The sequence below is a fragment of the Panthera leo genome, chromosome A3 (assembly GCF_018350215.1).
Source record: "Panthera leo isolate Ple1 chromosome A3, P.leo_Ple1_pat1.1, whole genome shotgun sequence".
Lineage (NCBI taxonomy): Eukaryota > Metazoa > Chordata > Mammalia > Carnivora > Felidae > Panthera > Panthera leo.
This window is the reverse complement of record NC_056681.1, coordinates 84,787,475-84,813,657: the sequence shown is the minus strand read 5'-3', so window position 1 is coordinate 84,813,657 and position 26,183 is coordinate 84,787,475. Positions and strand designations below refer to the sequence as shown.

The following is a 26,183-nucleotide window of genomic DNA, read 5'->3' as shown; positions in this document are numbered from 1 at the left end:
ATAGTGAGAAAAAAAAAAAAAAGGCACATACATGGCCATGTCTATCTTTGAAGGGTACATAAGGGGCATACTCTCATTTAAATAGGGAAGAACATTTTCTTAGAAAGTCCACGGGAAAATAATATACTTGATTTGATCTGTGTAGGAATAATTCTATCTCAAGTTGTGTCTAAGGAATTACAATGGTAGACTGAAAAGTGAAAAAGTCAGCTAGGGAACTAGACACCTTAAGTACATGATTCTTTTTTTTTTATTAAATTTTTAAATGTTTATTTATTTTTGAGAGAGAGAGAGAGCGAGAGAGAGAGCATGAGAGGCAGAGGGGCAGAGAGAGAAGGAGACACAGAATCGGAAGCAGGCTCCAGGCTCTGAGCTGTCAGCACAGAGCCTGACCCGGGGCACGAACTCACGGACTGTGATATCATGACCTGAGCTGAAGTCAGAGGCTTAACTGACTGAGCCACTCTCAGGCGCCCCAAGTACCCAATTCTTTAGCAGAATACACAACACATGTCTGTGTAGCTGATTAGCACTTTAGTCTTAGAGAAATAATGGGTCCTTATCACCATAGGTACCTGGATCTCTGTGAATAAATGGGTAAGAACAACCCATCCAAACTTATCTCACATGAGCTGGCTAGAAGGTTGGGCCCGTCTTGCCCTGAAATAGCAAATCTATCTTTAGGCAAAGGCTGGCTTTTCCTTCCTGACACTCACGTGTTCAGTGGTTTAAGAAATAAATGTGAATGCAAAAATGGGCAATACCAGGCAATTTACATTTCCTTTTCCTGATCAAGGAACAGCACAACATTGACTTTCTTCTCTCTAGAGCCTCACTTCTCACCAGCTGTGAATGATTTTTTCCCCTTCTCTTAGGAGTCTCTTCTTTCTTCCTGTGGGACTAGCTCCTCAAGGGCAGAATTCATATCCTATTGCCTTGTTCTCCAGTGGCTGCCTTGGTATTGTGCACATAGGAGGTGTTTAATAGATATGGATTGGGTAAATAATGCTCTCTCTAAAAACTGTATAGACTTTTCAATGCTAAGACCTACCAACCTGCTCCAGCCCCTCGTGTTTTCTTCTTTACATTTCTTTAGCTTCCTCTTTTTATCTCTTACCACCTTTCCTCCCACTTGAAATTCTTCATGCAGGTTGGAATAAGGAGATACAGTGTGGAGTCAGCTGTTCTTTACCTTTTTGTCTGTGCTATAGACTGAAAGTTTGTATCCCCCCGCCCCAAATTCATATGTTGAAACCAGATTCCTAAATGTGATAATATTGGGTGGCCGAACCTTTGCGAAGGTGGTGTCTTCAGGAAGGAATTAGTGCCTGAATAAGAGAGACCTCAGAGAATTCCCTTGCACTTTCCTCCATGTAAAGATACAGAGAAAAGATGGCTGGCTATGAACAAGGAAGTGGGTTTTCTCCAGACACCAAATCTGCTGGTGCCTTGATCTTGAACTTCCCAGCCTCTAGAACTGTGAGAAATAAATTTCTGTTGTTTTTAAGCTGTCCACTCTATGGTATTCTATCACAGTAGACCAAAAGTTCAAGATAATCCCTTTCTCATCATGAAGTTTTCCCTTCTGATCCCTATAGGAAATCACATACAAAAATAGCAAACAAAATCTTGCAATGTTCTGATAGCTGTGTTTCTGTTCTGTAGCTCTAACTCCCTCTGAAGTGGCTAGTGAAAGAACTTGCTTTATTGTTGTAACCTGAATATAACTAACGTACCACATGGCCTTGTCTATGCATAATATAGATTTAAAGAAAGAGCAGTATGTCAGAGGAAAAATAATAGAAAGATGTTTAAATCTGTCTAATCTCATAAAACAGGGGTTGGCAATCTATAGCTCCAAGGCCAAACCTGTTGTTGTTTTTTAATGATTTTTTTTCTTTTTTAAACATCTTTATTGTTACCAATTCTGAAGGGTTAAATTCAGTCTAGGTTCTGTTATCTATGGATTTGAAAAAAAAAATTATCATTGAAAATGTTAAGGTTATTTCTTTAAAAATTTCTCCTAGGCTCATTTTAGAAAACTGGAGACTTCGAGAAATGGTTTGAGGTCTCCAATACAATAGCCAGCAATCTTTAATAAAGAAAAGAAATAAGCAGTAACAAAAAAATGTACTCTTCTTGAAAAAGCAATCTCAGCCTCATATACCCAGTTCTTGTGGTACAGGATGGGGTTGCGCTAAAGTGGAACCAGCTCATTCTGTTGTCCCAGGGGCAGCAGTCATCATGCCTCTCTTCCCTTCTGAATGCAGAGTAAAACAGTGGTCAGGCTTCTCTTTCAGTTACAGTGATTTTATTTTGTTTTATTATTTTTTTAGCGTTTATTTATTTTTGAGAGAGAGAGAGAGAGAGAATGGGAGGGGGCAGAGAGAGAGGGAGACACAGAAACCGAAGCAGGCTCCAGGCTCCGAGCTATCAGCACAGAGCCCAATGTGGGGCTTGAACCAACAGACCGTGAGATCATGACCTGAGCTGAAGTTGGACGCTCAACTGTCTGAGCCACCCAGGCGGCCCTCAGAGTGATTTTAGTTGAAGGAAGAGTGTGTCTCAAGCTAGCTTAAGTAAAAGGAGAAGTTACTGGAAAGGGTACATATGGTCCAACAAGGAGCTGGAATCACTTGGAAGGCAAGCACAGCAGGTACAATAGAGCTTTGGGCAGCTGGAGCTACAGGACGGCTGTGGACTCAAATGGCTCTGGAGTTTCATGGTTGCAGTTTGTAGACCTTCTTTTCACAGCCACTCTCTGCCACTGTCCACTTTCCGCCAAATCTCTTCACATTCTGAGTTCAAATTCTTGAGAAAAGGAATTAGACTGAATTCTTTCAACTCTAGTTGCCAGGTCACACCATGGGCCAATTCATAGGCTTTTGATTGACTGTAATCCAGTCATTGGCCATCTCTGTGCAAAGACTGACCTTAATGCTGCTTCATCCTCCAACGTGGGGTTCTGAGTAGGACAGGTCGAGCAGGAGAGGAAGGGTCACAGCAGGTACACTGACTGACACATATACAACCATCCAGGCCTAGGCTGACATGCGCACAACTTATATCTACATTGCTAGAAATGTCCCTGCCTGTTATTATCTAAACATTGTGCATGCAATTTTGGGCTCATCTATGACCTCCCAGGAGTGATGCAATCCAAAAATTCTATCTGCATCCAGAGGCCACCAAAGCTGCAGTTTTGTCTCAAAAGCCACAGCCTCCTAGTAATGTTCATTCCTCCCTTGACTCCGTTTTGATCCTATTCAGACCATCACTCTTACGTACACACACACACACACACACACACACACACACACACACACACATATGTATGAAACGTAATGCATGGAAAAAAATCATATACCCTAGGAGGGTATCTCTATTCTCCAGACGAATCATTCACAATTAACACCTTATATTTTTATTTTTCCTGGTAGTTACAATGATACCTTTTAAAAATATACTTTATATTCCCTCATTTCTTGATTTTCAAACTTACAAAATTGTTGTCTTCTCTATTTGAAAGTTGAGGAGTCTAATATTCCTACAATATTTTCTTTCTTTCTCACTCTACCTCTACTCTCCAAAGTTTGTTAATGATGTTGTTGTTTGTAACAACTACATTCTGTTCTGTAGCCAAAATTAAATCTACTGTGTCAACTGGCTGATCCTAAAAATTGAAAATCAACAAACAATATTTTAAATCAACATTATGTATTTTTCAAATCCAATGTGTGTTTCACCTGAACTTTGAAGACAACCACTATTTTCTAGAATTCAGTATTACTGATAAGTCCCATGTACATCTCATGGTCTTCTCTTTGTAGATAAGTATTTTTGGTCTCTGTGGAGTTTTTTAGGATTTTTTTTTTTTTTGATCCTTGGAATGTTTATCATTTGAATGTGTCTAGATAGTGGACTTTTCCCATATACTGTACCCCACACAGTAGTTGTGTATTGTTACTTAAGGAAGTCAAATCTTCTTTAGTTATGTCTTTGATAATTTCTTCTTTACTGTTTCTGTTTTCTCCTGGAAGGCCTTATATTTTCTATACTTGTCTTTTTATCTATTTTTTGGTGGAGTTTCTAACTTTTTCTTCCTTATTGCTAACTTAATCTTCACATAATTTTATTTTATTAACTCTATCAATGATTCTTGTTTTGATACATTTTTAAAATAGTTTTATTGAAACAGCCACATTTGTTTATGTATTCTCTATGGCTGCTTTCAAGTGACAGTGGCAAAGTTGAGTAGTTGTGACAGATACTGTAATGTCCTAAAAGTTGAAAATTTTACTGTCTGACCCTTTATAGAGAATGTTTTCCGACCCCCATCTTAGTAGATGCCAGGGTGGGGGTGAGTAGAACATTCTTAATGTATAGGAAAACACTTTTCCCCTATTTCTGTCACATGTAGTGACCTTTATAGGGACAACTGCTGGACTCTCAGAAAAGAAAATAATCTTTTTTTTCTCTTAACTTCCTGTCAAAAATTCCTTTTTGAAATCCAGCCTAGGTAGCTCCTAACTTCATCATCCTCACTTACGTTCTTTTGAATAAAATCCTTCCAACCACTAGTAATTCTCATTTATTTTTTCCCTAAATACCAAAAACTCTACCCTGACTCTGCTCATTCTAGTTGTCAGCTCTTTCTACTGATTATCACAAATTGTTTATCACTAACAACCCAGAATTCACGCCAAGGGAGTCCTTTTTAGGAGGGGTGTGTTAAGAGGAGGCTGATAGGCTGGTCAAAACTATGTAATTTGTTCCTGTTACATAATGCATCATTTGATGGTGGTTAGGAGGTGAGGTTCACCAGCAACTTACCTTTATGCACTCTGAGCCTTTTCATATGAATTCAGAACTCTCCATGGTCCCCTCTCTTCTTGCATGCAGCCTCTTAAAGATTACTACCCACTCTACTCACATGGGTCCCAGGTGGAAAATCTCCCCTCTAGGGCTTTCTGCAGGGGATATCCACTTCCTAGGGCCTCTGTTCCTCTCAGTCAGAGTGCTTGAAGGACATTTCCTCGTTCCTCTCACGTCTTTGCCACGCATGTTTGGTGTGTGTGTGTGTGTGTGTGTGTGTGTGTGTGTGTAATGCACACTCATACATGGTTTTTAGTAATTTTTTAGTATTTTTTTAGTAATAATTTCTTTTTCTGGTTTTGAAAGTGAACTTTCTTCACTGCAAGGAAAGTTAAAATACAAAACTGTATAAATAAGAGAAAAATCAGTTATAATCCCATATACAGAGGTAACCAGTATTAACATTGGGATACATAAATTTATAATTATTAATCTGTTAGTATGTATGTGAATGTTTACATACTTATACACAAACAATATTAAATCCAATTTCTGTATAGAGTATATACTTAGTTTTGTATTTCTTTTCATTTAGTGCTGTATCCTGTGTTTTTGCTTTCGGGTTTGTACGGCTGTACACTGCTTTGTACTTGAATAATTGTTTTCCTGAGGGGAAATCAGGTTTTTTAGTCAGACCATAAATTCCTTGAGTGCAGGGAGAGTTTTTTTCTTTTTTATCTCCTTCTCCTTTCCTTGCCCTCCATTCCTATTCCCACCAGCAACTAGTATCATTTAGGAGTAAAGAATGAGTGTTTGAAAAGTATTTTCTGAGTAGGGTTGAATAGAATGACATGTGAAGCACCCATAGGAGGAAACCTGAGTGCCTGATCTTCCTCTCTTGTTCTTGCCACACAGAGAAAGTCACAGCTTGAAACGAGCCGTGAATGGTTCTTTGGCGGGTGCACAGCAATACACCTGCTGAGTTACGAGCCTGATGAATCATTTGCCTGGTTATCTTGCTAGTCATGCTGAACTGAATGCCACTTTTCAAACCCAGCAGGTCCAAACCAAGGCTCTTTCCTTGCTTTGGTTTTGGGTTAGTGTTTTCTCTGCAAATAGTCTCCCTATCTTGTTTTAAAAATCTGTAATAATGGACTTACAAAAACAGTATTCAAAGAATACCTCACTATTCTTGCTTTTCTAATAAGAGTTTTATTACATATTGCCAAGGAAATTAGATTTGGCCCCTTGTTTTATTTATACATAAAACCAAGCAAAGATATCAACCATGGGATAAATTAATAACAAGGCATAACCCTGCCAGATATTTCCTTTGGGGGACAAACCAAACAACAAAACCACCCTCCCAACACTTGTCTTTATCTATTTCATTACATGCTTTGGCAAGTCTAAATGGCCTGCTTGTTTAACTGACCTAATGGTTTTGTTTATGTTTTTTTCTTAATTTGCTCCTTTGCAAAAGTTAATGTCCCTTTGCTTTAGCATCCAAATTTCTCTCTTCTGTCCCAGTCTTCCTTATAGTTCCCGGTCTCTTCCCCATTCCTTAGATGAGGAACTGCAAGGGTCACTGAAATTAATGAAAAACACAATCGCAACAACATGAAACTAGAGGCCCAATTTAGCTCTAAGGGGCTCCGTTTGGGTGTATCACGTTGCGTTATATGATGTAAGGGCTTCATGTGGGTTAATCAAAATGTAACCTCAACCCTTACTCAAATCACCTGTTGGACTGCTGTTTGCCCGAGGTTGAGCCTTCCTGCTGCTGCTGGGTCTGTAATGCATTTAGCTAATAATAATCCCTTCCATTTGGGAGAGTGCCTTCTACTTTTCAGAGCTCTTTCACCTCTATTATCTCATTTGATCCTTACTCAGCCCTGGGAAACATTTCCCATTTTACGGATGAGGAAACCCAGAATAAACTGACTTGCTCGTGGTCACAATCCCAGTCTCCCCAGTTTTTCGCTCTCCCAAATATAAATAAGTCCCTAAAGTTTAGGCAGCTTTTTAGTGGTTCTACTTAACACCACTCAGTACATTTTCTTACAGTTAAAAAAAAAGAAAAGAAAAGAAAAGGCAATCATATTAAAATGTTGCCCAGGATCTTATATTAAAAACTGAGTTCTCATTTCAAGTGCCATATTCCACAATCTGTGGTTTAAAGATACCTAAAGCTGGAAAGAAATTTGAACATCACCTAGTCTATACCCTGGCCTCTCAGTCCTAATTTTCTTTTTCTTTTTTTTTTTAAGTGTATTTGTTTACATTTGAGAGAGAGAAAGAAAGAGACAGAGAGACAGAGAGAGTTTGAGTGGGGGTGGGATTGGGGGAGGGGCAGAGAGATGGGGAGAGAGAGAGCATTCCAAGTAGGCTCTGTGCTGTCAGTGCAGAGCGGATGCGGGGCTCAAACTCACAAACCATAGGTCACGAACTGAATAGAAAGCAAGAGTCACTCAACCGACTGAGCCACCCAGGCACCCTGTATTTTCAAACTGTCATAGATTGGGACAGTTTGACCTCAATTCTACTGGAACATTTTTGCCGTATCCTGTGTATAGCCTTTCTCTGGTCCAACTACACTTGTAGTAAGAAATTTCTATTAGAACTTACCAAATCCTTTCCTCTGCAATTCGAGCCACTTTCACCTCATTCTGCTCTCAACACAGTAAGCAAACAGCTCTTCTCTTCTTTTATCCTGTATCAGATTCTCATTCCCTTCCCTCCCTTTCCCCAAATTTGAGTTTTTTTGCATTGGATCAAGATGATTTATGACCTAAAGGAGGTGGACATCCAGGAACTTATTTTTCTGATAAAGGTATAAATTCTGTAACAAAATACCTAAAAGTCTTGGCAGCAGATTGGTAGCCAGAGTAAAATCAAACTGTCATCTCTTTGGGCCATGTTTCTTGAGACTCGGTTTCAAAGAATTCAGAGGCACTTATGTGCACACCCAGGAGTAGGGGTGTGAGATGGCCCCAATCACATGCAAGCTTCCCTGTGGTTAAACCAAGCTGCAGAGCTGTGAATTGTATATAACTCACACAATCTCATTTCCCGCTTTATGTTTATTTCCCTTTTGTCATCCTCTAGCTTCTAATAAACTCTTGTTTAAATGCTTCTGCCTCACATTGGTTGTGCTATAGGAAATTCGGGAAAAGGTTAAGTGTCTATGCTTGGGACAGAATGTTGAAGAGGGAGCAGCTTCTTTTGCCTCTGAGGTTAACATAGTTGAGCTAGATAGTCACGGGAGGGCTGAATTTTAGATGTGAGAGACAAAATTGTGTGGCTTAATCATCTGTCTCTGTTGGAGAGCATCCTTCCTCTGCTTATCTCGAAGGACCTACATTATATTTTACTGAGGATGATTGTAGCATTTTTTGCATAAAGAACCTTATTCTTTTTTTTTTTAATTTTTTTAACGTTTATTTATTTTTGAGACAGAGAGAGACAGAGCATGAACGGGGGAGGGTCACAGAGAGAGGGAGACACAGAATCTGAAACAGTCTCCAGGCTCTGAGCGGTCAGCACAGAGCCCGACGCGGGGCTCGAACCCACGGACCGTGAGATCATGACCTGAGCTGAAGTCGGACGCTTAACCGACGGAGCCACCCAGGCGCCCCATAAAGAACTTTATTCTTAAACCAGTTTGCAAATTTACTGAGTGCTCCAACCTATGCAATGTATATGAAGATTCAAAGAATCATGTGATACTTTTTCTGCCTTCAGGGAGCTAATAGTCAACAGGTTGGATACGCCTGAAACATCAATGACTATGATGTTGAGTGTAGCAGGGACGTAAAAGATGCTTTGAGTAGCCACACAGTAAAAGGATCACTTTCAGGTTCTGGTAGGGGGAAAGTAAGGCAAGACTCCCAGTACTGGTGGCATTTGAACTGGGTCTGGGAGGTCAGGAATTTCTAGCTGAGGAGTTGGCCTAGGCAAAGACAGAGGCAGGACATCTTTAGGATTCAAAGAGGAACATGTAACGATTCATGTAAGGGAATAGTGAGAGAAGAATTTGGATAGCGCGATTATGCCAGATCGTGGATGTCATGGGAAGATGTCATGGAAGGCTTTGCGTGACAGTGTCAGTAATTCCCACATCATTCATTCACTTGCTGGTATATATGGTGAATTCTGAACACAGTGGCAGATTCAGGAGCATTATGCTGTGGGTAGTAGAGTAGAAAGAATATGGACTCTGTGGTCAGACAGACTGAGTGAAAATCCTTTGTGTACTGCTTGCTGCTGTGTGACTTTGGCAAAGTTATACAACCTTTCTGGGCCTTTATACTTCTGTAACATGGAGGGAAATTTAAATGCCCTCATCTGGCTATTGTGAGGATTAAATAAGGATATATGAAAAGTATAAGATACAGCAGGCATGTAAAAATATTTGAATTCATTTTTATCTTTTTTCTGAGAATTGGCAGAATATTACCCAGAGAGTCCCTGCAAGCCTTCCCATAGGTACCTGCAATCCTGGGATGAAACAGTTTAATCTTTATCCATTCCCTGACATGCAGCATAGCCTTTTACCTAATAGCCCAGAGGTGTATTGTAGATTCTAGAGTATGGGTGGATAAAGTATAGCCCTATAGCCAAAACTGAGCTGGTTTCCTGTTTCTGAAAGGCTTGGGAACTAAGAATGGTTTTTAATGTTTGAGGGGAAAAAAAAAGATTTTGTGACATGGAAAAACTACATGAAATGCAAATTTCAGTGTCCATACATGAAGTTTTATCAAAACACAGCCACATTCATTCATTTACATATTACCTGTGTTACTGGTTTCTGCTTATACACTCAGAGTTGAGTGGTTGTGACAGAGATTGTATGGCCTGAAAAGCCTAACATATTATCTGACCCTTTACAGACATATGACAAACCTTGGTCTAGATCATATCCTTCCTAATTCCTGTTCCAAGAGTTTTGGTGAATCTATCCAGTATGAACACTGGTTAAAGAATAGCAGGAAATTCTTAGTGTGTCCATTTTAGATCTCGTAAGTTTGTTTGAGGAAATGTTGTGCTGAGCAATGTTGGCTTACTCTCCAGAATGAGTTTCCAATGTCCCCAAACTCAAACTGCTTATTGCCTGCTCTCCATGGGAACATCATAGAGACAGGTAAAAGGAGTATTTGACCCGTTATGTTATTTTAATATGTAAAGCTGGGCCTAAAGTGTTAGTAGTGGAGAAAAATTTGTTGTGAAGTTTATTTTTTTTATTTTTTTTTGCATTTTTTTTTCAATATATGAAGTTTATTGTCAAATTGGTTTCCATACAATACCCAGTGCTCATCCCAAAAGGTGCCCTCCTCAATACCCATCACCCACCCTCCCCTCCCTCCCACCCCCCATCAACCCTCAGTTTGTTCTCAGTTTTTAAGTCTCTTATGCTTTGGCGTTGTGAAGTTTAAATGAACAGTTTGTTTAAAACTTTTAGAGCGTCAAAAGTCAGAAAACAGCTAAGGTGGAAGGAAAAGAAAAAGCCTGTTGCTTTCCAAGTTGAATTCAAGCTCTGATACCTAGGGATAATACCAATGATTATTTTTTGTAAGAATGAAACTTCTCTTCTGAACAAGGTTAAGGGTATAAACATCTTCAGGTTGCTTGTGGTTGCTGCTAATGTAAACCTGGCTCCATTAAAGCCTAATCTACCTTATCCTATCCTTGGATGGACTTCAGTATAGTGATCAGCAAAGAAGGACACTGTGATAGTCATGATGTTTGAGGAGCCATACCTTCCTCTGTCATCACTAGAGCTAGTTTCATTCTAAAGAAACCCATGCTGAATGTCCTTCACCTATAGCCAAAATGGAGTTTTCATAGTGCTACGTTACTTAAAGGATGCCTGAGCAGACAGGGCTTGGAATACAATCTGTGGATACTTGTAAATACTCCTTTGGGCTATTTAAAACCACTAACATCACCTCACTAACTCATTCATCTATTGAATTTTATCAATTAATTATCATTTACTGTTTAATAATAGCCTATGACAAATTCCTTTCTCTTTCTTTCTTTCTTTCTTTCTTTCTTTCTTTCTTTCTTTCTCTCTCTCCATCCTCCTCTTTGTTTCTCTCTCTCTGTCCCTTTGGATAAGGTGATCACAAAACCTAAGTGGTATGGACCATAACAGACTTTCAGTAGCTTACAAATTTATAACCAGGATAAACACAGGGTGCTCTTGGACCAAGAAGAGAAATACCAGACCCTGACTGGGAGGGTAAGGAGGACTTTTTGGAAAGATAACAGTTGGGCTGAGAACTGAAACTTCACTCAGAATTTGTTCTATGAAGAATACAATGAAGAACTATCATCCTCAGTGACTAGAACCCTGTGGGTGAAGAGCTAGAGGTGAATGAGCTCTGGGTGTCTGGGCACCCACAAGGAAGTCAGTGTGGCTGGAGGACAAAGTATGAGGTGGGGCTGGTACTGGGACGCTTGGTTGGAGAACAGTAGGTACTTTTTATCAATGACTGTATGTCATGCTGAGGAAATGAATTTTTACTTGAGGGCAAGGGAATAGCATAATCAGGTTAGTATTTTAGAAAGATCATTAAGAACCAGTGTGAAAAATGAATTTGAGTGGAGCACATTTAACTGGTTTTTAGAAGGCCAGTAATCCAAGTAAGAGAAACAGAGCAAGTTGGAACCGCTGGTGGAAACCGGGCTTTCTCCTTTTAATCACTAACCTTTGTCTTTGCACTTACCTACTCTCTGTGTTCTTTATACAGATCTACAATCTGTTTCTTCCAGTGGCTTTGAGGACTGGAGAGGAGAGATTATGTTCAGGTTCTGAACCAAAACCAAAACCAAAACCACAGCCAAACCAAAACCAAACAAAAAACCCAAAGTAGTATCCCAGAAGTCTAGTCTAAGAATTTCTCTAACATGGACGGATTTGTTTGGTTGCGGGGTGGATGTAATATACCTTGGGTTTGACATTTTAACTCTTAATTTCATGGGCTACTTCAAACATTATAATCAAGGAATAAAAAAAGGATTTGGGCTGGGAGACAAGAAAGTTGGGTCTAGTCCTAGTCTGTTATGAACCAGCTATGTGTCCTTCAGTGTTTCCCTTAATTACTGTAGGCCTGCTCTCCTGTATACCTAATGGAGTAGTAGACAAGACAATTTGAGTAGTTTCCCTATTCTATAATTTGAAAATCAATTCTTTGGGGAATTTTGACAAGCATGAAATGTCTTTATGTGAACTTCCCCAGGGATGCGGAGCCGCTAAGATGAGCACTCACAGCTTCGTGTCCACTCTGCCACACACTCAGAGCATCAGTTTTTGGTTTGCTTTTAAAATTAATCTATTGAAAGACACATGAGACCTGTAGCTCTCCTGGGAAATAGAGTGGCTTAATGTATTACTATTATTCTGATGGGATAGGCTGCTGAGATCAAGATACAGGTTTTAAAGTCATGGAAACATTGCATTTTTGTTGCATTCCTATGTAGGAAAGATAAACATTTCTTTTTCTTCAAGTGGTGCTTATGTTATCCACCAGAAATGTGATTGATAACGTACAAGCGGGAGGTGATAGTATATTTATATGAGACCCACACAAGGTAATCCCACATGGAGAAATATCCTATAACAAAACCATTAAGGATGGCTTGGCCAAAGTGTTCCTTTTCCTCCAAGGAAAAATATATCTTTTAATAACTGAATAATTCATCTATTTTGATTCTTCAGACTAGATTATGACCTGAAGTTACTGCAGTACTACAGGAAATCAAGTTTGATTTTGTAATATAGTCAAATGAGTACTTTAGAGTGCTATGTCTGAGATCAATAAGGAAGCAGTAACTACATTTACTGTCATATGATGATATTGATGTAAAAACATAATGGTCAAAATTATAAAATCAATTTCATAATTTAATCAGAAATGTTTATTGATACTGTTAAAGTTGAATTCAATAGCTTCTGGTATGTAGTTAATTTCCTACCTGTCAGAAAAATGTATTGAAATGTTCTTTCTTGAAGATGATTGGAGTTAATTCAGTAGAGAAAACAGCAAAGTTTCATGCTAATAGATAGAGATTTCTTCTCTCTCCAACTCTCGGTGGTGAATGCTGGAAGCTTTTTGTTTTGTTCTTTTAAATATGACAAAACAAGGAAATATCCCATCAGCCACCCAAGTGGTTGGGATGGTCATCCTCTATAATCGAGTGCTTTCTTGGAATGAAGACACAGTTTGAACTTTACTGTAAAACTGTAGAAATGAATAGGCAACACATGTATAGAGGTATGAGAGATGTGTGAATCTTCAGTAGCCCCTTATGAATGATATCTAGTTAAAAAAATAAATGAGGGGCGCCTGGGTGGCTCAGCTGGTTAAGCGTCCAACATTGGCTCAGCTCATGATCTCACAGTTCGTGGGTTCGAGCCCTGCATTGGGCTCCGTGCTGACAGCTCAGAGGCTGGAGCCTGCTTTAGATGCTGTGTCTTCTTTTGTCTCTGCCCCTTCCCCACTCATGCTCTTCCTGTCTCTGAAAAATAAATAAACATTAAAACAAATAAATGAGAAGAAAGAGAAAGTTTTAGAGACGAACTCTTTGATGCTTTTACTTTGGCACTAGCTACTAGTTTTGATCTTTATTCACATTAAATTAAAAGTATTTTAATTGTTGCAGATGGCTCTTAAAGGAATGTGTGTAAGTTTGACATATAGGTTTGAAATGATGCTCTTGCAGATTCTGAGAACCTGTCCAACCCTGTCAGGTTCATTGTCCAACCTGTCCAATTTAGATGAGATGAAGACTAAATTCTAAAGATTCAGCAGTTCATTCAGATGTGTGAGAAATATGTATGTCATGAAAAATAACACAATTTCGAAATTCAGCATGACTCTTTAGAAATTATCATTTTCGGGGAACCTGGGTAGCTCAGTCAGTTGAGCATCCAATTCTTTATTTTGGCTCAGGTCATGATCCCAGGGTCGTGGAATTAAGCCCCTTGTCATGCTCCATGCTAAGTGTGGAGCCTGGTTAAGATTGTCTCTCTCTCTCTCTCCCTCTGCCCCTCTCCCCAACTCTTTCTCTAAAATAGAGTAGAATAGAAATTTACAAAAAAAGAAATTATTATTTTCTTTGTAAAACCTCATAATACTTCCTCATTATGTAGTCAGTGAAGTCAAGTTTCCTTATACTGGCGTTCAAGTTTCACTCTCAGACCAAACTATTTTCTGTCTCATCTTTTTATTCTTCTCCCACACTCTGCTTTGGTCAAACTTGCCTTTGAAGTCTCCTGTTAAGTGGCCCATATTCTTTTCTTTGTCACTGATTGTTCTATGCTATGTTGCCTTCTTGGCACTTTTGATACAGATTCATGTGCTATTCCACCATGTACTTACATCTTCTTTTTTGGCGTGTGTGTGTCTTGCCTCGCCAATTAGACTAGAAGATCTCTGGGGGCTGGTACTAGGACCTGTATCCTCCAGAACATTAAGCAATTGCACACACAGTAGTTGTTCAGTGAGTGTTTGGCCAACTGAATTTTCTGTGAAATTGTTAAGATTAGAGTTCCCAGAGGCAGCATTTTGGAATGCAGCCAAATTCATTCTTTGGGTGTGCTTCAATTCATCGCAATGAATCAGAATGGAAAATCATTCTTAATTAGAATCATAAAATTCCTGCCCGAGATGGAACTGCAGGTCTCATTGTACAAATGAGAAAATGAATGCCCAGAAAGTTCACAAAGGTATTTAGCATCAGAGTCACCATCAGACTTCAGGTCTCTTGCCACCTGTCCACTCCTCTTTTTACTACACTACGATGACTACTGAGGAACTAATTATAATTACCCACTAATGAAAAGGGAAGACAGGTTGCTTTAAAAATGAACAAAATCATTTGAGGATAAGGTGATGGATGCTCCAGAAGTTTTAAGAAGTGATGATAAAAGGTAACAAAGAAGCTTTATTTGGGTTGCTGGTTATTAATTGTTGACCTTTGGGTATAAAATATTCTTATTAGAGCAAGTGAAGCCAGCAGTTCAAAACAGAAAGCTAAACTACCTGAAAAGATACAGTGACTGTATTTTGAGGCATAACTCACTGGATGTGTGTTCTAACTCTAGACCTGAATGGGATTTGCCTTCAGGATTTTCCCCCTTTTCTCTATAATTGGTCTGTTCCTTATCTTCCTGGGCCATGTCCTCCTTCCTGGCAGTTGGATTTTCCATTTGTCTTACTGTTCTTCTAATATCAAATATTCAAATTAAAGATTCAGGTCTAAATTTTTATATCAAGTGTCAACTAAGACTATGCCTACACCAAAAGAAAAGGATATATTTAGGCATGAAGAACTTAATACATAAGGAAATATGAGGGTATATTTAATGGTAGTGTGGGTCTGTCCACAGAACTTACTATAAGCAAATTCTGTCTTCCCATTAACTCTCATATATGTTTCTGTGGGGAATAAACACCCAATTATCTGGGTGAAGATAACAAAGCAGAATATTTTGGGCCATTGATTCACACATGTAATGTTGTGTAAAATATAAAGACTATTATAGCACTTTTATGATATAATATCTAATATTCGTTGAATGCTTACTACATGTTGCCCCTATCAGGGCTGTATATTTCTCATTGAATCATCTCAGTAACCTTACAATATTTATATTATGATCATCACTTAAATAAGCTGAAGAGTATGGCCTTTGAAGTTAGAGATACCTGAGTTTAACTCCCACCTCCTCCATTTATTAGCAGTGAGACCTCCAGCAAATTTCTTAACTCTTCTAAATCTTGTTTTTTTTTTCCTTAGCTGCAAAAATGAGAAGGAGAATAATATGCAGCTGATAGTATTAAAAGTATTAAATAGAGGATGCATATAAAGTGTTTAGCAAAACCCCAAGTATATTACAGGTGCTCAATAACTGTTACCAATTTTTGTTTACTATTATTACAGATGAGGAAACTGAGTTTTATAGGAGTTAAGTAACTTGTCCAAAGCCACACAGCAAGTAAGTGGAAGAACTGAAATTTAAACTCAGCTCTCCCAAGTTTTAGTGTCTGGGAGAGTAGGGCAGTGGCCCAAGAACTAGGTGGGGAGTGGGCCAGGGCAGTGTAGATGAAACAGAAAAGAAAGAAAATATTTGTATGAGACGTCTTGTGAAGAAAAAGATGATTGACAAGCTGTAATACAGAGGCAGAATGGTCACGAATGACCTCAAGGTTGTAAATTTGGACTAACGGAAAACGGAGGAGCTATTGGTGCCCTTGGACTGGAGCCCAGGAGCCTAGACCTGCCACTGCCGAACTACCAATGAGGAGTTGCCTCAGCTGTAACAAGAACCATGTACAAAGGGCTGCCCGTTCTAGGGTGCAAGAGGCTGTAGTTCTTCTACACATGCTGCCACCATACCGCCAGACACTCTTAGCAACTGCTTTGCTGTTGAAATCAGAAGGAGAGAACAAACACTGCTTCTGTCTTTCCTCCAGCCGTTCCTCCACTTGGCTGAACCTAACAAGAAGTCAGCAGGCGGGGCGCCTGGGTGGCTCAGTCGGTTGAGCGTCCGACTTCGGCTCAGGTCACGATCTCGCGGTTCGTGAGTTCGAGCCCCGCGTCGGGCTCTGGGCTGATGGCTCAGAGCCTGGAGCCTGCTTCCGATTCTGTGTTTCCCTCTCTCTCTGCCCTTCCCCCGTTCATGCTCTGTCTCTCTCTGTCCCAAAAATAAATAAAACGTTAAAAAAAAAAAAAACTAAAAAAAAAAAAAAGTCAGCAGGCAAAGGTGTCTGGGAAATGTAGTTTGTAGCACCCCAGCCCTAGTAATACAGAGCAGATTATAGAAGCGCAGGCTGTGGGGCTGAGAAACAAATGATAAATGTCTAGAATGGGAGGAAACATTAAAAGAACTAGGAGCTTCAGGAGGAAGAAATAGTTTTAGAGAAAATAAGTTGTTTTCGTTGTGGATAATTTATATCACAGAGAAAGGTAAACGCTTCTGCTCTTAGAAATGCATTAAAAATAGGATACATTATTTGTTGGAATGGACCTGTAAAAGTTAATTAAATTCCATTACCTATGATCATGTTCTAACATTAAGAGAAAAGCTAATTGAAGTAACATATAATAAATATAACAACTGGGTATTATGTATATATCAGCCTCTCCATATTTCTCCTGTTATCAGGTGCTATATAACAGAATTACATTTTCATTCGTCTATAGGCTTCTAAGAATTGAGAAGAAGTCACTTGAATGAAGAAGATCTGTAGGTGCACGAACTATAATTTTGTTCTATTTCCTTTTTATAACATACAGAGCGTATTTTTAGGGGACAGAGCACTGACGCTTTGGCATGAAAACTTCTCAGGCTACAAGACTTTATCTAAACTTGGTGGTAAATCCCTGGACTTCTTTTCCCTGTACCCTAGAAGACAGTACACAGAACTATTGATCACTTTCTGAGTATTTCTTTTTTCTGGGTCCAGTCTTTCCTACTTACTTTCCTCCCTTTCTTTATTCAGTTAAAACAGAAGTCACGTGTATCATAGGACTCTTAGGCAGTTCTGTAAGCAGATCAGGAATGGTCTTTGAAAATTTTCCACGTGCAACTCTCTCTTTACCTGCAAATGCAAGGCCTGTGCTATCATGTTCAGAAGAACTTAGAGCCGAAAGGCTATCATTTTTGAAAAATAATTTGCATATCTCGTTTTTAAGTTGTTTTGAATAAAGGAGGTAGAATGTTACTGTTTTCATTAATACTATGTCACCCTATGGCCAAAAATGTTAGTGACCTCCCCTTCTTTAATTTTCATTGTCTTGCTTGGTGACGATCGGGCAAATACAGCGAGCAAAATATGAACTTCTTATCTTTGTATCAATTGTTTAGTTCTTTGCCTATTTGAAAATGTAGACAAGTCCTTCACTTGCTTTGAAGCCTTTCCTGGCTATACCAACTTACAGTGATCTCTGCAGCCTTTGAAAAAGAGACTTTACAAAGACATCTGGCTTCATGTCATATTAGCTAGGATTGGACTAAGGAGAGAAGCACTCTCTTTTATCCAGGGAAGCAGAGGGGCGATGAGCAGGCCCACTGAAATAGCTTTATTCATCCCTTGTCATCTCCCTATCTGCAAAAATGTTCTCTCTTAATCTCCACTTATATCTCTTGGTTCTTTGATTCATTTCCTGGTTCTCAGTGTTCAGGATGCTCCATGCCCCATTTCAGAAACCCACTGCCAATAACTAGATAAACTGCCTCCACAGTGGCTAGGGCAGATCTTAGCAGTGCTCATCAAGGTCACCAATGTGTTTTCCTTCTTCTTCCTGGGTATTTTCCTCAGCCTTCTTGAATGTAGGTGGAGCTGTGGGACAGGTTTTGGTCATTGGGGTGTAAATAGATTCCTGGCCTCTGATATCTCCATGAGATTATCTTCTCTCTTCTTTCCTCTTTTCTTGGGCAGAGGCAGAGGAATTAACGGGGCTTCAGTCAGAACCACCTGAATCCCTGGGTCTTGCCTGGAGCAGAGCTGTTTGACCTACACCGGTAGAAAATTAACTGTTTTGGGGTTAAGTAGCTGATGGGTATCATCATCATCATCATCATCATCATCATCATCATCATCATCACAGCCAGTATTGCAGACCTAATAAATACATATATCTTGAAGAAGACCCATTTGATAAACTGGGAAATTTAGCCTTAAAGAATTACTCAAAGACCCAGAGCTAGTGAGTGGCAAACCCAGGTTTGCATTACTAGGCTTAAGTTAATTTAACCAGCAATCTGACTGCCACCATTATCCTGCCATTTGTTAACCATTAACCATTACCTTGTAATCTGATTGCTACCATGGCTCTGGCAACAGGATACCTGGAGATATTTTAGGTGAGTTAGGAAGACCTACAGCCTGCTGTCTGAGATGAGATGCACCTGACAGGTATCAGGCAGAAAAGGAGGAAACTTTGTAAAAGAACTCTGGCTCTTTCTTCAGCCTACATGGATCACTTCTCAATCCTAATAACTCTCACTGAAGAGGATCAACTACATTTTTACCACTTCCACCTGCACCCAGCCTAATAAGACCAAGCCCTACTTCTCTTGCTTCCACAGAACCCAAAATGGGGATCCCAAGGATGTAGGCAAAGAAGGCCAATGCCAATTCCTAAACCTGAGGCACTGGATAGGACTAAGAAGAAAGGACAAAGGAGCCAGTGTCTTGATTCAAGAATACTCAAATTGGGTCTGAATTTTCCACTGGATAAGTTTAGGAAGCCCTCTCATTTTTTTCTATGAGATGAAAGAAACATAAAGAGTAGGTGCAATGTACATTTCTTCCTTTGTTCTTGAAACTTTCTGGCTTATCTAAGCATCAGACTTAAACTGGTATATGAGAGCAGGCAAACAAAAATGGCCATTGTTTAGATTATAGCCCATTGATTTATCACTTTTTGATTCTTTTCACCTTCTAGCTCTGAATTTCTGCTTTTCAGTTTTGTTTCCAGTCCCCTTGGCTTTACTTACTGTTTCAGCACTGCTTTCGGTTCTTTAGACTTCAACTTTGCACTCAACTCTCAACCTCTTTGCTCAATCTCTATTTTTGGAAGTAAATTCCTCAATCTAGAATGGCTCAGTGGTATTTCCCTACCCCGCCCCCCCTAGCTGGTCCCCCAGTTTACTCTTCTCTGCAGAAAATTGCAGAGTTTTCTTGAAAAGGAATGGGGATGAAGACAATAGAGCACTATTAAACATAAGTCTCTGTGGCCTTAAAACAGGTTCAGATTTAAGTTCTTCCTTATCTGCCAGAACCTATATCATTTGTCACAGACTTAGAGCAAATGACTGCACTCTTCAGATTCCATCAGCAATATGGAATGGGGGCTCAGCCAGAAGCTACTGCCTTTATCCTCGCTCTCCAAGTCAAGCTCATTCTTTACTGATGGTGATATTTGGAACTTGATGGGACACCAGATGTTCCAGCAGCCTTTCCTTAATGTGAAGCTTCTATGATCAGAAAGCTGAGTGGCTATATTTGCATATGAAACTGTTTTCTATGGCAGTGCTGGGAATATTAAGTGGTGATATTCCATGGAGCTCTGGAGGCTTGCGTCCTTAGCAATGATTTAGGAAGACCTGTTGCAAATGACTACAGTTAAATTGGCAAGCTGTGCAGCTGATGGCCTTGATGTGGTCCTTAGGAGTGTCTCTCAAGCCAGTTACAACTTATGGCCCTGAGTTATTCTCATTGCTCCCAAGATAGGTTAAAATAAGGGGAAGACTCTACCCTAAAGGAACTTACAGTCTAGTTGCATAGGTAAGACATACGCTCAGGAACATTGCAAGGTGACATACAAAGAAGGTGATATAGTGAGACAGACTATGTAAACAGTGAAGGGATTGAAGGTGAAGCTAAAGTTATTTTGCTTGTGTTCTGTTCCATTTTCTTGAAAATCTCCCAATAAAGTAAAAAGAAAGGCATTAGTATTTCACTTTTCCTTGTTCATGTCCAGTTTCCGGATGAGTTAGTCATGATTTTCAAAGCTGATGATACACCAAATGTGATTGCTTTAGGTATAGTAGTCCATTAAGATGCAGTGATGAAAAAGGTACGATGGCTTTTTTATTAGGGAATTCAAATGGTATTTGTACAACATAAACCCTTCAGAACATCCTGTACCTGTTCCACCTTAGCATTTTGGACAGTTTCTAAATCTTTAGTGCTTGAAGGCATCAAATGTCACCATTTAATATTTTTTCTACCTTTATTTACCTATACAAGTGTTATTAGCATTTACATTCTTTTTAGAGGTCTTCATTTTGTTGAATAATCCAAAGTGGTTAAGAGGTTTATTCCGACTAAATTTTTATGGTCAATTTGATTGGATTGACAAGTATCAAGTAACCTGAAAATATTACCTTTAATGAATTTTTTGACTGTATGCACTTCTGTAACCTTGGTATTTACTTTGTTCAGACCCTAGACATAAATGCTATAGAAAAACACAAGAAATACATGGCCCATACACCAAACACATACAGAAATGAGGTACAGTGCAAAAATGCTGCTCAGGTTCTGAAACAATGAGGAATTCTTTTGAGGGATTTTAGACAATGTGGAGAAACAGTTACCAAAGCCGCAGGAATGCCAGGCCTGAAGCTCAGGCTACAGAATCTGAGTTTAAAGAGATGATGATGGATTACCCAACTCTTTCCTAAGACCCTTCTCAGAATCCCATGGTGAATGAAGCTCTGGTCAACACGTTTTTCACAAGGTCGCAGTGGTAACTGAGAATGAGCAAAGAGAGGGAATAAAGTTGAAACTAGAACTAAAGAGCATGAACTATGAAGATGGGCTCAGTTCCTTAATCTTTTAAAGATACTTTCCAGGTGGATCGACTGAGCTGTGTAACATTTCCAAACATGTAGATAAATCTCCTCATCTATCATGATGTCACCAATGACCCTAAAAATCTGCAGTCCATGGTTCATCATGAAAACATTTCATGGATGCTTATTATTTTCTGTGAAGGAGAGTAAACGTAGGTTTTTGGATTTGGGGGCTTGCTCATTATGAGCTCAGGCTGATGTGCAACTGTGTTTGAATTCAAACTTCAGCATGAGGATGTTTGAGTATAAAACTACAAGGTCCTTTATTAAATTTAAAATCATGGGTTACGTGTTGAACGGCCTGCATTCCATCCCATTGTTTAAATTCATCAAATAGTCGCTCTGGAATTATTTCTAACAATTGGGATGACTTCATTTGTGTTTGTTTTCCCTTTCTATTAATCCATGACAAACTGTGAAATTTGCCATTTTTACCATAACCAGGCCATGAAATTTGTCATCTCTCTCTGTAATTTACATGGAGCCTTGGCTATAGATACATTTCAGGCAGGGTGATTGCTTTCCATCTGACACAGAGGACAGAACAAAGGAGGGATACACACAGAATAGAACACAAACAAATTCAGAACAGACATTAGGAAGGTTTTTTTTTTCTTCCTTTTTTATTTAATGCTGTAAAGTCTGCTAAAATGTGCCGACTGCCTCCCAGGGAAAAAGGTTGATGGCACAAACTAAGGCACTATTATCAAATCCAAGGAACAATGAAATGACACTCCAGGGAGAGGGGAGAGCTTTAAAGAAGAGATGTCTTGACAAACTAGAATGAGTTGGAAGGATGTGGTGGGAAATCATGTGAGTAATGTGGTCAGGAGGCATTTGGAAATGGAGTTTCAGAGGCAAGCCACCATAACAGTACAAGAGTTTTAAAGCTTGTTCACAAGCTATTGTTCATGGGATGGTGAATTTCCCATTTTCTTTCTACTCCCTCTTCTCCACAAATGAACATAAATTAGTTTCTTCCATGTCAGATGGATAAAAAGTCCTCTGAACAATTTACGTTAACAATTAGACTGGACATTTTGCAAGGAAGTTCTGTTTCTAATGATCCTCTTCTTGGTTGGGGGAAGGAAAGAAAGAAAAAAGTTTTCACTGTCCATTTGTCTGAGTTGCAAAATACAGCATCTTCCTTGAACTTGTTGACTGGCAGGCCAGTTTATTCAGACTATGGCAATAGCTAACCAACCGCTGAGAAGTAAGGTCACTAAGCCAAGTAGATGTGCTTTTTATCCACTGTAGATCTGACTGGTGTTATGATTTCCTTTGAAGGAGGAGAAATGTGGCTTTGTTTGAAGGTAGATACGAGGCTAGAAGAGAAGGGATTGGGAAGGAGGTGACATATAAGCAATAGTTTGTGGCCCAGTGTTTCCATCTCTTCCTGAGCAGAAGGGAAGTGAGAGAGCAGGTGGATATCATCACATAACCAAGTGAGCCCCAGGTGACTGAAAGGGAATGACGCTTTGGGGTCTGTCACAGTGCATTTAGGCATTTTTCTCTAGTGAGAGGATGCTTGTTTTCTAGGATCTAGAGTGATTTATTGAAAGAGGATTGCTACTTCTTTTTAGTTAGATGTAATCGCTTCTCGGCCTTTTGGCTAAGATCAAGTGTAGTTTAGATGTTAAGTGGGAGGTAGTTTTAGAGAATGGACTCAAGCCAGTTGCTTTAGCTAAACTGTGGTCCTCTTTGCCCATGGTGAATAAGGATTGCAATGCTTAGTAGGAAATCTCACAGGTGCATTTCATTATCTATTGTATTTCCTCTTCCATTTCCCCCCCCCCCCATATCATGAGAAAATAGGAGGTTCTAATTCTCTCAATTCTGTCATTATCACTGAAACATCCACTGGCTTATTTTTATCTCTTTTCCTCCTGTGGTAGAGCTGCCATTTTAATATAAATAAATGGCTGGTTTAAATGCTCATTTTGAAAAATAGAAGAAAAAAGAAGAATGCAAAGAATGTCATCATGCAAAATCTCCCCACACCCAGGAATAATCACTGTTAAAATGTTGACATGCTTCCTTCCAGTTATTTTGTTCTATGCCCATATTTTTAACCTAGTTGCATTCAAATTACATGTGAAAATACAAATGATCTTCATTAACTTAACATTTTATCATAAGGGTTGTCCTCTAACATTAGAATCTTCTTCAAAGGTGTAATTTTGATAGTTTCCGTCTTATCCCATTGAGTAAATGCATCAACATTGTCTTTACATTTTCTTGGGATTAAACCTTTCTTTTTGATTGCATCTATTTTTATGACTATAAATACTATAGTAATCATTTTTGTGCATACATCTTTGCATGCATTTCTGAGCAGGATAGATTTCTAAATAAGGAATGACTAGGTAAAAGCACATGGTTATTTTAAAAGACCCATTTTTACCAAATTGTATTCTGGAATGGTTGTACGAATTTACATTAATAATAGCTTATTGATCATGTTACTAACATGATAAAAAGAAACCCTCTTACTTTGATAATTTTAAAAAGAGGGGTGCCTAGGTGACTCAGTTAAGCGTTATCCCACTCTTGATTTTGGCTCAGGTCATGATCTCGTGGTTTGTGAGATCTAGCTTGCCCCGCCCCCCCCCCCCCCCAACCCCTTTCTACTCTCTGGCTGACAGCTCGTGGAGCCTGCTTGGGATTTTGGGATTTGGGGATTCTCTCTCTCTCTCTGTGCTCCTCCCCTGCTTGGGCACATGCTCATGCACACACTCTCAAAATTAATAAACTTTACAAAAAAAATCTATTAAAAAAGAAAAAAATAGTACTGTCTTACATTGCACTTTTGTGATTTCCAGTGAAGCTGGACTTTCCATAGTTTCTTTATTCATTTATCTATGATGGTATCGTGGCAGTCATGAGAAGGTGCCTCCTAGAACTCCTACTACAGGAGCATCACTGACTGAGGACCCCAAGTACAGCACTTTGAAATCCACTACCCTGTATATACTGGGGCCACACCACTTATGGATTGTTCCCTACTGACCGAGTGTGGTGGGGATGCTAAAGCAGAACCATTCATAGGAGACACAGAACTTCTTTGTTGGCTGATTTTGTCTCAAGGACTTTCCTGTGGCTTTCTGTCCTTTCCTTAAACTATCAGGCCGTCTACAACCTCTCTCCCTATCTCTTATAGCTCTCTCAGCTTACCTAGCTCCCTCCTTATTGCCTTTCACACAGGCAGTTCTCATAATGTTATAGGTTGCGTTGTGTCCCTCCAAATCCATATGTTGAAGTCCTACCCCTCAGTACCTCAGAATGTGACCTTATTCATAAATAGAGTTGTTGCAGATGTAACTAGGTAAGATGAGGTCTTACTGAAGCCAGATGGGCCCCTAATCCAGTATGACTGCTGTCCTTATATAAAGAACATGGTATGAAAAGACACATGCTTGCAAAGGGAGGGCAAAGTGAAGACACAGAGAGAATGCTATCGATAAGCCAAGGAACACCTGAGACCACCAGAAGCTATGGGACAGGACAGGCATGGAGCAGATCCTCCCCCACTGTCCTCAGAGAGACCCAACCCAAAGGACACCTGGATTTCTGACATCCAGCCACCAGATCTGTGAGACAATAAATTCCCATTTAGGCCACCAGTTTGTGGTATTTTGTTACGGCAGCCCCAGGAAACTAATACACCTAATAAAATCCTCCCACTTTTAATCCTGCCTTATAGTCTGTGTCTTGGACACCTGGACTAAGATAAACTTTACATAAGCTTTTCATATTTTGAATAGTAAACCTTTGTCATATTCTTGCAAATATTCTTCTAGTTGATGACGCATTTTAATTTAGCTAATGATATTTTAATTGACAAACAATGCAAACCTTTATGTAGTTAAATAATCAACATTCCTATGGGTTCTACCTCCCTCCCTTCCATCCTCCCTCCCTCCCTTCCTCTTTCTTCCTCCCTCCCTCCCTCCATCCCTTCCCTTTCCTGCCTTCCTCCCTTCCTTCCTGCTTGCTCTCTAGCTTTCAAGTATTTCCCTACTAGAGAGATGAGATATTCACCCATTTCAGTTTTCCCCCCTTGTTTTTAAGGTGTGAACTTTACATTTAGCTTTTGAGTATATTTAGAACTTAGTTTGTGCATGTACCAAGATATAAAGTCTACGGTATTGTACCCAGTCTTTTCTAATTTTTTTTCTCTTTCAAATATGTTTAGCCATCCTTATATAAATACATTCTTTATATGAATTTCTGAAACTTTTTTTGTCAAGCATGCTAGAAGAGAGAAAAATACTATTGGGGGTTTTATTGGATATGCTTTAAACAAACAACTCGATTTGTCAATAATTAACATGATTAAGAACATTTAGTTTTGCCATCTGAGAATGTTATGTCTCCAGTTATTAAATAATTAGTTTATATTTTTCAGGAACTATTTGACATTTTCTTTACATAGGTCTCACGCATGTCTTGCTAAGTATTGTCTTAAGGATTTTATGGATTTGTGCTTTTATAAATGTTGTATTTTTCATGATATTTTCTAACTAGTATGAAGAAAAGTTATTTCCACATGGTCATATCATATTCAACAAGTTTTACCAAAATTTTTTATTAATTCCAATTTTGGAGTCTTAGCACATGTTTGGGAGTATTCTCCATGGTGGTAAATCTCATAGAAACTTTGGCTGTGAGAGCTGGAAGGATCTAAAGGTCATCACATCCTCTCATTTTATAGATGATCCAACAGGGAGCCTCGGCACAATGCTCTAAACACTGTGAAAGGAAGGCCCTGAAAAGGCCTTACCCCATCTTCTTAGAGACTCTTAAACCAAAGATCATACAGTGCAACATATAGAAATGATTTAATATTTATGAATAATTATAGTGATAAAACAAGAGTATCCATTTATTGGGGTCCAGGCACTTGCTAGGTGCTTTATATATACATGGGCAACCTCATTTTATTCTTACAACAATCATTTGAAAGACAGTTGTTCTACATCACTGGCAGTTG

General features: G+C 39.2%; 1 protein-coding gene and 1 pseudogene across 12 annotated transcripts in view; both read left to right on the top strand.

The window, feature by feature from the left end:
* The window catches only part of RNF113A (ring finger protein 113A), a 511,139-nt gene that overhangs the window by 338,953 nt on the left and 146,003 nt on the right, over window positions 1-26,183 (top strand). The gene's annotated exons all lie outside the window — the stretch shown is intronic.
* Window positions 22,783-22,936, top strand: LOC122216777 (annotated as a pseudogene).